The sequence below is a fragment of the Equus caballus genome, chromosome 18, assembly GCF_041296265.1.
Source record: "Equus caballus isolate H_3958 breed thoroughbred chromosome 18, TB-T2T, whole genome shotgun sequence".
NCBI classification, from domain to species: Eukaryota; Metazoa; Chordata; class Mammalia; order Perissodactyla; family Equidae; genus Equus; species Equus caballus.
Genome location: NC_091701.1, coordinates 19285706 through 19299428, shown reverse-complemented (window position 1 = coordinate 19299428; position 13723 = coordinate 19285706). Strand labels below are relative to the sequence as shown.

The 13723-nt window shown below is 43.8% G+C and overlaps 1 protein-coding gene across 1 annotated transcript in view; it reads left to right on the top strand.

Moving 5' to 3' along the window:
• Nucleotides 1–13723, top strand: part of TMEM163 (transmembrane protein 163) — a 234244-nt gene that overhangs the window by 173641 nt on the left and 46880 nt on the right. The window lies entirely within an intron of this gene.

The window sequence follows — 13723 nt, the reverse complement described above, 5'->3', positions numbered from 1 at the left end:
AGGTTGTCTTATTAAAATGGTCCCTCCCTCCCTTCTTCTCTAAGGGTAGATAAGTTATAACAAGGTTTTCTTGAACCCTCTCACCGTTATATTGGCGTGAGACTTTGGTTTCCAGATGAATATATTGAGGGTGGACTGGTACTCTGAACTGTCTTTGCCTCTACTTCGTGCCCCAAAACATGAGCGTGAATGCCATTGGCACATAGTGCCCACACCTGTCTCCCTCCCTGCAGTCACTCTCCTCACTCTGCAGACATTTCTGTGTTTTAAAGATTGTTCGCATCACTCTCCTTTTTGGCCTTTCTGATCGAGTTTTCTCAGATGACTGAGCACTCAGGTCCTCACCTCTAGTCTGGACAGTGCCGGCCATCAGAAGGACTACTGGCTAGCCTCTCTGCGTTTATCTAGCTACAGGAAACTCACGTCTCCTTCTGCTCCAAGCTCATCCTTGCCTCCTGGCCCACACTGAGATGGAGCTTTGTTTTCTGTGCTGATTTGAGCCAGACACAAACCTCAGCACCCACTCACCAAGGCCTCTTTTGATGAAACCATACCAGATGTTAAAGACTCTTCCCAAAGGAGGGGTAAAGCAATGGATTTCAGAGCTAAACTATGTGATTATTTGAGGGAGGAAGTCTCACTTCCTTTGGCTCTCTAATCCTGTTTATTTGGCTTGGTTTATTCATAGCCTTGCTTTTCAATCTTTGAGTTTCTTGAAGGGTAGTAGGAAATTATGGGCTCCTACAACTGTGCCCAAGACTTGCTTTTGGTTGGACATTCGAGTCTGGGAGAATGGCCCAATTCTAGAGGCCCTGGACAGATTTAATCCGCAAAACCAGGAGAATGTTGAAGCTGCTGTCCTGATTCTACATTTGGTTTATATACGTGGATATTTGTGGTCAGACGCTAAGTTTGTCCTCCATGTTATCTCCAGGTTATCTTGCTTTCTCTTTATTTTGACAATACACTATGACTGTCGCTCCTCTAGTTCTTCCTAGAACTCCTCCTGCCTTGAATTGGGGCCTGAGGCAAGGACCTGGCTGTGGGTAGTTGATTGGGCAATGATTCTAAGAGTGATCTCAGGAAGCAGATGTGAGGGAAAGTGGGAAGAGGGAGACAGGAAGGGAGGAAAAACAAACAAAGGTGTGGTCTTGTGGCCACTTCTGTAGTGGGGGCTCAATTCTGCCCCAGCCTCTGAGAAGTATACACCATGCCACCCTGAGCTAGGCTTGGAGAGCACGGAGCCTCCACCAGGGCAGCAGCTGCAATCTGAGCTGACCAAGGGGATGTGGCGTGACTTCAAAAGCATCTGCTACACCTCCTAGCACCCTGCAGTCTTTCGGGTGACCCCCGTTGGTAAAACAACCCCGCCTCTGTGTGTTTACTCTGAGATGTCCTTGTATTTATTCAACACTACAGCAAGCTACATTTAGGTTCCTTAATTTCTTCATTCCTAAAATGGGCGGGATGATAATGGATGTGTAAACACTGGCATTTGTCCCTTGAGATGGTGTGATTGGTGATGCTTTTAGCTTGCACTACTGATTTAGGGACCAAATCAGTGGCCTATTTATAGGCAGATCTCCATTTTATAGGGAAGGCTCAGCATTTTGTGACTCTAATAAGAGATAGCAATGTAACTTAAAGTTCCAGAATTTTCAGGAAATAGCTCCTTCAGCTGAAAGCTTTAGGATTAATCATTAATGTGCTTTTCCCAAGTTATAATATAGTGAGGCTATAGTATATTAATGTTCAAATAATTTAAAGTCCTTTTTCTGTTTAAAAAAAGTTCCCCAACTCCATGGGTGCATAACATTTTCTTTTAAAATATTCTCTTTTCGCATTATCTATTTTTTCTCTCTTACTCTGGGAAATGTCAGCCCTTCAAAATAGTAGAGTGTATGTATAGGTCACAGCGGAGTTGCAGAAATAATTAAGATTCAGCCAAAAACATGGTGAATCTTTTTTGCCATCTGACAACTCTGTAGTAATATATGAAAGGAAGCCCATAATTTGCGCATTGCTCAGTGAGAAACTCATACTTTTTCTCCTAACTTGCCAGTAGGTAAATAATACCTACTGTTCAATTGTTACATTTTGGTTATGCAAATAAATCTGTGCCTCCAACCTGTTGATCTAAAATAACAGTCTTTAATGAGCCAGAATTCCCATTGCTACATTTAGACTAGAATTTTGGAGCATCAGGACCGTGGTGATTAAGTCAAAGTTGCCAACTTTCAAACGAGTAAACAGGTCTAGTGAGGTTTTACTATTTTCCCATTGTTCCCCAAGTTAATGACAAGGATTGATCTAGAACCCCGGATGCCTGAGCCCCACCCCTAACTTAGTGACCCCAGCAATACTGCTACTTAAGTTAGAAAATTTTGCACATTAAACTGTGTGCAAAAATCGTGTGGGAGTTAAAATTGACAGAACACTCAGATAAAGAAATTTCTAGCTTGTCTATGTTTCAAGGTTCAGATTTGGATTTGAGTCCCAACTCAGCTATTGACAAGCTTTATACTCCTAGTCAGCTCGTGCACTTTTCCAAGGCCTTCCCCATCTCTCTTTCCCCGGATTTCCCTCTCTCAGCCCTTCTAACCTGTCAGAGGGCAACATTGATAAGTCCACGAGAAGTCCGTGAGAGTTCTCTGTAAGCCACAGACTCTTACCCACATGCCAAGGGGTATTTGCTCCAGGGAATTCAGGCCCATAGGACTCACCCTAAGATTCTGCTTCAGATAGAACACGCTAAATGGTGGGTTTTACCAGAAGTCCCAGTATAGAAGGAAATGCCATAGGATTAAATTAGAAATGTTATCCTGAGTATTTTATGTGTGTTCAAGATCATCTTAATGACCTATGGTATTTTATTCATCATCTTATTTATGTTCACAACAATTTTGGGAGGGAAGTAGTATTTCTATCATTCCCATTTTACTTATAAGTAAACTGAGTCTTAGAAAAGGAGACATAAACAGTTGAGCTTGGGTAGAAGCTTATGTTATTGCCCCAATAACAGCACTTAACCCACCAAAGAGCACATTTCCACCTGTGCCCCCTGACTGTACAGGACAGACAGTAGCTGCTCAGTTAAAACCTGATTACTTTGCACCAAGTTTGAGACTTGATGGAGACCAGTGCTTGATGTCTTGTGAGGATACAATAAAAAGAAATGTTAAAAGTAATGTAGCTAGAGAAGGCATTTTTAGAAATTTTCTTTTCATTATAAAAATTTACAGAAAAGTAGAAGAGAAGAAAGTTCATCTTCTCTCTGTTGTCACTTTTTAGTGTATCTCCTGCCAAAAATGTTTCCCTGGGTTTAGATTTATTTTTACATATTTCTAATCTGTATACATATAATTTTATATCCTGGTTTTTCACTTAATATTTTATCTTTTGGACACCTCTTTGTTATTGACAAACAGTTTTAAATAGCACTTAGTAGTCTATTGAATCAATGTGTCACAGTTACTTAAACACTGCTTTTGTGGCACGTTTAACTTACCCACTTTTAAATTTAAGTCATGCTGCTGTGAACATTCTTCTGCAAAAAGCTTTTTCTCTAGGAAGAGGTTCCCAGAAGTGGATCAAAGTGAATGAACAATTGAAGCCAGTTACTTTAAATACTATAATCAAGTAGGTTAGAAACATTGGAGAATAGGTTACCAAGGAAATGATAGAGTATTTTTTTAGGGATGAAAAGGAATGAAAGATTCAATTAACCAAGTCCTGCCAATCAGCGTGTGTCCTGAAGGTGCAGAGCTTTTCATGTCGCACAGAGACAGAGCAGTGGAGCTGGAGCCTGGTGCCGCCAACACAGATGGGAGTTCCAGAAATCATGAGGACGCTTCTATTCTTGTATGTCTTTTTTTCAGTAAGAATATTCATTCAAGGACTGGTTTTCTGCACGTATCTGTGACACTGGGATTGTCTGCTTTTCAGGATGGACTAAAACTTGAGGTGATTCCTCTCTGCCATGATAAAGCTGTCATCAGACAGGTGCTCCACTATGTTTCTTCTGACATCCATCCATCCCCTTGTCCACTCCAGTACAGAACCTGGCTTTCTACATGAACTGCTTTGACCCTATTGTGAGAGAGTCTTCAGAAACGAAGGATTTGCTAACCTGGTTTGTGGCCTTCTCCAATATTACCCCGCCATTCCTCATTAAGAAGTGGCTTCTCTTTCCCTTCCCCTTTCATGTCAGCAGGCCTATGACTCACTTATAACTGATAGAATGCTCTAGAAGGATGCTGCGTGACTTCCAAGGCTTGGCAGCTTCTGGGAAGCTGACCACTTCCTAGGGAACACTTGCTCAGGAGGAAGTCAGCTGCCATGTAGGAAGCCTGACCACCCTGAGGGACATTGGTTAACCACTCTGGGCCACAGTCCTAGCTGAGCTCGGCATTCCAGCGCCCCCTACTGTGAGATGAATCATGTCTGTTTTCAGTCCTTGTTATCATTCATCTTGGATTCAAAGTCCAGGGAAGATCTGATTAGCCCAAGCATGGGTCAGGTGCCTTGGTTCAAGGCAGGGTGCGGTGATCGACAGTTCTTCTCTTGAGGAGAGTGGGGCCTGCAAGGAGAATCAAGGCCTGTTACCAATGAAAGGGGGAATGGACACAGGTCAGGCCCAGCAGATGTTCACAGTAGATATTGCCTGGGTCAGCTGCTGAAAATGCAAATCTAATAATCTTACTCCATCATTTTCAAGGCTGTCGGGGCTCTGCATGGCTTTCATAAGAAAGTTTCTGCAACTTAGCTTAGTACATGACATTCTTCAGTGCTGCCCCTTGCTCACCTCTCCACCCAGCTTTTCGGCCAGGATCCCTCATGGAACCTTTGCTCCAGCCTTACTAAGGCACTTGAGAGTCTTGAAAAAATGGTCTCATCCACTTTCAGGCTTTAAATACAATCTGTGTGCTGATGACTCCCCATTTATGTCCTTTTCTCTGGATCTTTCTCTGAAGCTAAACTCCTTTCTCCAACTGCCTTCTTGACACCTCCACTTGGATGCCTAACAGACATCCCAAACTTAGCATGTCCAAAACTGAACTCCTAATCTTCCCCTTGTTCAAAGGAAAAAAAAAAACAAAACCCTGCATCTTCTGCATTCTTCCCCATCTCAGGAAATGGCAACTCCATCCTTTACTTTTCTCAGGTCAAAAACCTCAACTCATTCTTGGGTCTTGTTCATTTCATGCTATACATTAGCAAAACTTGCCAATTGTACCTTCAGAATATATCTAAAGACTCACCCTTCAATGCCACCGACCTGATCGGAGCCACCATCAGTGGTCATTCTCTCACCTGTGTGTGGCAATAGCCTCCTAACAGCTCTCCCTCTTTCTGCCTTTGCCAATCAGCAGTGATGCTGTTTATGACATGTCACATCATGGCATTCTCAAGTCGGGGCCTCCACTGGCTGCCCGTCTTTGTAAATGCCTAAATGCTTATAATGGCTGTGAGACGTTACATGATCTTTGCCCTCTGACTTCACCACTCTTCATTCCTCTTTGGCCCATCGGCTGCCTGGATGTTCCTCAATCAAGTCAAGCAGACTTCTGCCTCAGAGCCTTGCTCTTCCCTCTGCCTGGAAGGTTCTTGACCCATATATCTGTATGACTTGCTCCCTAGAATGGTGCCTGGCACAAAGTAGGTTTGCAGTTAAAATGTGCTGAATGAATGAATTCTGATATACCTTTGGACATACCTCCCCTTTTCCTGGAACATAGTCTTTACTCCTCCTTACCAAGCTGACTTCTTTTGTTTCTTTCACAGTCCACTCAGATCACACCTTCTCTAGAAAGATTCCTGTGTGATTTACATGGCACCGTTCTCTACTGTTTGAGAAGGATTTTGTCTTTGTCATCGTGTCTGATGTATAGCAGGTTCCTTGGCATCTGGTGGACCCTCAGTAAATGTTTCTCTCAATCTCAACATTGATTTAGTGTTTATTTATTTTAATAGATGGTACAAGTACATTGTTTAAAAAATACATAAAAAGTGTGATAGGGCATGTAGGCAAAAGCAAGCCTCAGTTCCTCACGTTTTCTGCAGAGGCCGTTATCACTCTTTTTGAGTATCTGCCTGGGTATGTTCTATGCATAGACAAGAAGTTATCTATTTAGTGAATATCTAAGAAAAAATTGAAATTGATGCATGCATAATTGACCTGACATTGAAAGTACTTAAATGGATCTCTTTAAATAACCAGTTTGCTTAAGTAGTAAGATTCCAGGATATTCTTATTCTCCTGAGAAACAGAGGTTTACCCTGAAAGTCCTTTTTAAATCTTCCTAAAATCTACCAGTCTACTTCTTACTTGCTAGGTGGAAAATAGTGCATATCAGCAAGTCTGCCTTGTCTCTCACAGGAACTGGGAGAAACCAGTTCTAGCGTTATCTCTTTCCAGGATCGTTACAGTTACTTTCCCTCTGGTCTCCTGCTTCTACCAGTGTCCCTCTTTGGTCTCTTCTCGATAGAGCAGCCAGAATGATCCTATTTAAATGTGAGTCACTCCTCTACTCAATCCTTAAAAGGTTTCCCGTCCTACTCACAATAAAAGCCCAAGTCCTTCATGGCCTTAAGACCCTGCATGGCCACTGTGTTGCAGCCATGCTGCCGTATCCCTGTTCACTGACTGTGTTGGGTTCCCTCCTGAGTGGGACCCTTCACTCTCTGTTCCCTCCATCTAGAGTGTTATTACCGATGTAGCAGCACTGCTTACTCCCCCATCTTTTAGATCTTTGGTTAACCATCCCCTCATTAGAGAGAAGTGCGACTACTGTATATAAAATAAGCCTCCCATTTTTCTCCTCCTTTATGTGGCTTTATGTTTCTATGCATAATGTGCTTATTTGCTCACATGCTTATTGTCTGTCTCTCCCCATGTAAGCTCTGCGAGAACACAGTTGTTCACCATTGAGTAAGGATTCATTAGAATGCAATCGGCCTCAATGAGTGTTTGTTGATTGATTGAAAGAGCTGGGGGCCCTGAGTCTCAGCCTGCACACCTCTTGCAGTTTATATTGGAAGTAGAGGTACTGGGTAGGGTTTGCCAACCTTGAGATGGAGTGTTCCCTGTTGCTTTCTCTCCTTCCATCTCTCTACACCCCAGAGATGACAATGTGAGACCTGGGGGCCCCAGGAAAATGGCCCTGGGAGCCCAGGCTCAGGACGTGCCTTTTCAGCTAAGCCCAGTGTACCTGACTGTCTGGACATTCCTCCTCGAGCTTAGCAAGTCCCAGACTAGACTCACTACCAGCTCCCCACAGCAGCCTCAGACCGCCTGCTCTTGGATGTGCCAGCACCTCTTCCCTTCTGGCCAATCTCAAAATCGAGATTATCGCTTCTGTGCTTTCCATATCCAGTCGATTACCAAGTTCTATCCACTCTGCCTTCTCAGGGTCTTTTCCTCTTGATCCTTCAGCTGTCTTGGCTTCTGTGTAGGGAGTCATCACTTTGTTTTCTTGGCTACTAGCACTGTCTGCCAGCTGCTTCTCCTGCCTCTAGTTTCTTTCCATCAACCCAGCCAAACCCCAGCTGCAGTCAGAGGGTCTGTGTAAAGCCCAGATCACATCATGGGCTTCCTTAGCTTAAAATCCTTTAGTGACTTCCTGCCACCACTGCAGGTTTTCTCAACCTTACACATGTGTGTACTACCTTGATGATTTTTGCACTATCTGGGTACCACCTATGATATTATTCACTTAATATTTATTTAAATATAATCATACTTAATTTTTCCCCTGAGCAATAATATCCTTGCAGACATAGGGTGATGATCAGTTTTTTTCTAATGTATGTTAAAATACATAACTATTAAATACAACACATTGGTCCATGTACCGTCTGAGATCCATTGTACATATCATGGATGTTGTGTCCGCCATCTTGAGGGGACTGCCAGGACACAGAGGGCCCTTCTACATGTGGCCCTTGCATTGCTGCTCCCCTAAGGCCAAATACGCCAAGAATAGCATCTCCACTTTGAATTTCCAGCGAAGCAGGATCCCACAGTGCTGTGTCTTCACACTTTTGCTTATGAAGTTCCTTCTGCCTGGAGTGCCCTCCACAGCCTTCTAGTTTCTCTGCTTGATGATTCCTGTCCATTATTCTAGACCCAACTTAAACATCACACTGTAGAACCATCCTTCCTTCCCACTCTGTCCTCACATTGAGTTTTATTACTCTGACCCTTTTCTTCATTTTGTTCCTTGTCTATTGTATGTTTTCATGTTCATAAATAGTGACTGTCCTATGATGATTTTCAGGTTTCCCCTCCTGCTTCTGGGAGGCTGGGAATAGATTTTATTTGCCTTAGCCATAGGGCTTGGCACGTAGACCTTAAAATGTGAGTGACTGAAGTTCAAATCCCTTTCTAAGATGTAGTTATCCCCGATGGAGCAGTAGCTGTGGCTGGGGTTGGTTGACATTAGATAAGAACAAGAGTGAGACTTGGCATGTAAACCTGGGGAGTTGGAGGTTTACTGGAGGGAGGAAATGATGCATTAATTGATGAGGTTACCAAAGGCATGGTACTCTTCTGCATGTTTCCTAGAGCAGACCCTCCTACCCATATAAATGTACCTGATCATGATGAGTAGCTTCTGGGCTACTCTCTCTCTCTATATATAGATATACTCTTTGGTGAGCTTCTATGTTTTCAGCCCAACCTTTAGAGCTGCACTGTCCGATATGGTAGCCACTAACAATGTGTGACCATTTAAATTTTAATTAATTGAAAGTAATTAAAATTAAAATTTTATTTCTTCAGATGCACTAACCACATTTGAAGTGCTCAATAGCCGCCTATGGCTAGTGGCTAGCACATTGGACAGCACAGAATAATATTTCCATCATCACAGAAAGTTCTTTTGGACTCAGCTGCTCTAGAATCTAATTCTTTAACAAATCCCCCAAGTTGAGTTTTGTCGCTAAAGCTGAAGCCGGGAAAAAAGTCCTGTCTAAATGAGATTTCACTTGGGTGGGTTCAGTCAGCTTGCTCATACAGATATGAGCAAAGGACCATTTGTTGAGTAAGGGGAGGTTTTTAATGGTTACATGTTGAGGAGATGGATGGTCTTACCGTGGAGAAGGTATAACGCCTTGCCTGGAGAGCTCTGGGCTGAGTGACCATCCCTGGTCCAAGCCACTCTCCCCTTCACTACAGCTGGTTCACAATGAAGCAGATGCATGAGGCTGAAGACAGATATGAGAGATGGGAACATGGGTGGAGAGAGGAGATGGGGTCTAGAGCCTAGGAGAGACTAGGGAAGGAAGTAAGATGAGTGAGAATAGAAACAGGAAGGAGCGCACTCCTGCAGTAGGAGGGGAGGTGGGTGTTGATAGAGATGGAGGGCCGAAGGTGGGGGATCTTGAATAAAATGGTGACTGTTTGGCATAGCCATTATAGAGAATGAGAAATGGCTCATAAGCATTCTTTGCTCACTTTCTCCTGCCTCCAAATTGGTTTTGTTTGTTGCTCTACTTAAAATGGCAGAATACATGGAGTGAAAAAGGACCTAGCTAGAGTAAAACAGCAGGAAAGATCGTGCATCCGTAAGTACCGTGTGTACTCACGTTTGACTCTCTTTTCATTTTTCATTATTTCACATGTGGACAGTGTCCCAGATTACAAGTCCTTTGAAGACTAGGGTGAAGGAGGTAAATAAAACATTTACACTTTAAGCTGGTGGACTGAATTGGTTACTTGACAGGGCTATTGTGTTTTAGGTCTTTTGTAAATTAGTGGATGAGTAGAAGAAGCTTCTCTTTGGAAAATAACTTAGAATTGCTTTAAGATTCAGGCTGTGTTGATGTGATCCACAGGGCTTTAAATCTATAATTGACAAGGGACCAAACTTTCAACCTTACATCATTTCTGATAGGAGAATATCTGTCAGTAGGTTTTGCCCTTATAGTTTCAGAGGAAAAATTAATGCTTACTGCAAGATTATTCATAGATTTACAATGCTGCGTGTAATTAACAATTTGCAATCTTTAGCAGAAGAAAAAGGTGCCAGTGGCTTTAACCATTTCTTTGGATTTTACCAGTCTTCTTTCAGATATTAAATGTGTCTTTGGCAAGACTAATACGGTGGTTCTCAAACTTCAGTGAGCATCAGACTCACCTCGAGGGCTTATTAAAACACAGACTGTTGGGCCCCATCCCCAGCGTTTCTGATTCAGTTGGTCTGGGGTGGATTCCAGAATTTTCTTTCTTAACAAGCTCCCAGGTGACATGCTGCTGCTGATCTCTGGACGACACTTTGACAAGCACTGGTCCTGTGGGAATTTAAATTCAGTTTCTGTCTGTGTTGATTGCGGGATTACGTTGAAAGGGGCAGTAGTTCATTTGCCTCTTTCTGACTCAGTGTTTTTCTCCTCTGGGGTTTGGGCAGGCAGGAGAAGGAGTCTTCGTTCATTCCGGTGACCTGGCTTCACAATGCAGTCAGGCCCCTGGGCACATTGCCTTCTTTACGTGCCAGGACAGCCTCTCCAGGTGAAGGCCATGGTGTGCTGATGGAGCAGTTACCCTCCACCATTTCCCCTTCAGCCTGCCCGCAAACCAGGAAACAGCACACACTCGCCCAATCAGAAGCAGCCGTATTTGCTCCTGACCCAAATCTTTGCCACCTCCTGGAGACTGCTGCAGTCCTAGGGCAGTGGTGGTGTGAGGATATGACGTGGATGCCCAGAGCCTTCAAGTGGCCGGCTGGTTGGCTGGGTGGTTGACCGGGGTTGGTCACTGAGAGGAAGTCAGGAGCCCTAGGTTCTATTTCTGGGTGGACTTCCAACTCCTTGGGTGACCTTGTGCAAGCCTCCTAATCCTTGACTTCCCCATTTTGACCCTTATGTTTATGAAACATACTCTCCCGCTCCCAATCCATAAAATAGCAGAAAAACAGAAACCCAGGTCTGGTGAGGGGCCTCCAGGGCATTTATGAGCTGATATGTGGAACTCTGAGTGCCTGAGGAGAAAGCTGCTGTGTAAACACAATACATTATTAATCAAACGTTAAAAAATAGCATCGCAGTCTCTGCGAACAATAGCTGCTTCAGGCTGTGGGAGCAGCTCTGACACACAGGCTCCCAGCAGTGTTGAAGGAAGGGTGACTGTGGTTTTTGAATTTGTAAAACATTGAAGAGAAGATGAAAATAGGTTCTTAAAACATTTTTGATCATATTCATAGGTATATTTATGAAGAAAACATGACAGCTCTGTAAAATTCAACTTTAGTAAACCAAATCATCAATTTATTTTGATTTTCATTACCTTTCAGAGTAGTTTTCCAATGTGGCTATTCCATAGGCATTTTGGCTGAAGTCTTAGGAGTCTCTTTCCTCTTCCCATCCCCATTGGCAAGCAGTTCATGCCCCTTAAACTCCGTGGGGGGAAACTTACAAATCAGTTATGATTACTTGATCAGTTAATGATTACACCCATTCTCAGATGCAGAAGGAGCACCTGCTACATGCTGCTCTAGATAGAGATATCAAAATATGGTTCTTGCCTTTAAGGGATTTGTAGTATAGTTTTGATGAAAGATACATAAGCAAGATATTATGTAAGGAGACCATTGCATCCTTTATACCTGTTTCCTTACGAAATGTAAACAGAGTCCAGATCTACTTTTTGTGCATTATAGAGGTGTGCCTCCAGTGATCTGGAGAAGGAGAAAGTCCTGCAGCATCACTGTTGCCTGTCAGGAAGAAGCTCAGACATTTGTTACTTTTCCCCCCAGAGGAGTTCGGAGAAGGGGGCTTCTTGAGGATATTATGACAAACAGCCTGTAGAAGATCTAGCACTCAAGTGGTGGCAGCCCTACTCGTGTCCCAGGGAGAGAAAGCTGCTCAGTAAACAGATAGATTATAGTCTCTTAGGGACCATTAGACCCCGTTCCTTCCTCACCAGCTGGGATGACCATTCCTTCCCCGCCTTCTGTCCAGAGAGTTGTGGCTTTTTACCCCATGGTGGAAGCTCCCTAAGGACAAGGCCTCACCTGAGTCTAGGCCTGGGACTCTCAGCCCTTGTGTACATGGGAATTGCCTGGGGGGCTTTTAAACAAATACAGATGCCTGGGTTCACCTCCAGGGGGTCTGATAAAACTGAACTGGAGTGGTTCAACTGCACAGCTGTTCACAAAAAAAATCCCCAGGTGAGCGCAGTGTGCCATGAGGGTTGAGAAGCACTGAGCTGGTGGCTGAATTTATCTGAAAGTTGAAGGAGAGAGTCTCTGCTAGCCACCCAGGAGTTTTTTGAATGGAGAAAAAACACATCACAAAACTTAGCTTGGAGGGCTATCCTAACTGTATTCTCTACCTGTAATGGGACCTCTCATGGTCCCATTTGCTCACAGGTAGAAATGGTGATTTCAAGTGCCAGGCACGGCTGGCCCACAGCCCTCTTCCCTGTGGGCACAGTTGGGACTCAGGGGCCAGCTGCTTTGGGAGCATTGATTCCCCCAAGCCCTGGGATTCCTTGGTCTTGTTCCAGCATCTCATCACTGGTGGCCCTCCTGTAGGGCGCCTTGCTCCTGCACAGTGCTCCTCTTGGCTGCAGCCTCCTTGGCCCCAACTGCCCTGCAGGACTGAGGTGACCAACTGCAGGCTCACTGCCTCACCTGAGCATTCTTCACTCCTGCTGCTGCCTCAGTGTATACTTTGCCTGCATTATCTTTTCTCCCCCTTAAATGTAGGGTTTTTTTTTTTTTTTTTTACTCCAGGCTTATTGTGAAGATGAATGGCAACCATGGTAGATCTCCATTTGGTGTATAGGGCCAGGACTTCCTCTTGCTGAAGTCTATACAAAGACGCCCATAGAGATTTCCTATATCTCTGTGTTCTTGGTGATTTGCCCCAGCCTGCAATGATGCCTTCTTTCTGTCTGTATTTTTGAAAGACTAAAACCTACAACTAGAGTGTGGATTAGAAGCCTACTGAATGGACTCCAAGCAGCCTTGTTTACCTGCTTATTTCTGGCTTCTGGGTTTGGGGGAACATGTCTGTCCACAGGTTTGTTGATATCCTAAGTAGGTGCCACTTCAACGTTATGTGGGCAATTTTGGACCATTCTTTTAGTCCAGAGAAGGGAATCCAAGATGAATAATGAAAAATGATTTTATTTGATAGCTGGGGGAGTAGGGCTGAGGAGGCTGCCAAATGATGGTGACATCAGGTGGGGACAGGAATGATCTGGAGCTAACCGTAGTCATTCTTGCATCTTTTCTCTTTTCTCTCTCTTTTCATTTTCATTTGGTATTTTGACCCTTGTGTTACTGTCATCATTTCCTCATGTTTACTTTCATTTTCCATCTTTCTTGTGAGTTGTTGTGTCTGGGTTGCCGGACACATTTCCTAGGTCCTGAGCCCCTTAGACCTCCTTGCTGGCTCCCACCCCACACCCCTGGCTGTGTGTCCTCTGGCTTCACCCTTGGCCATGTCCCTGACTTGCTCCTGCCTCCTCCTGTGCTGGGTGTCTTGGTTGACATCATCCTTCCTTCTCTCATTTCTTTTCTAAGAATTGCTCCATCTTACCATAAACACTGTCTTTTGTTGTTACCAAATCATTCCTCCTTTTTATCTTTGGGGAAAATCCAAATGTGTCCATCACATTATGTCATAAAGAGACATCCAGGGTGGACTTTTATTTCCTTTGTTTAAGCCAACATTAATGGGTTACGTTTTTATGCTCTGTGCGTTATTTCATTTCATC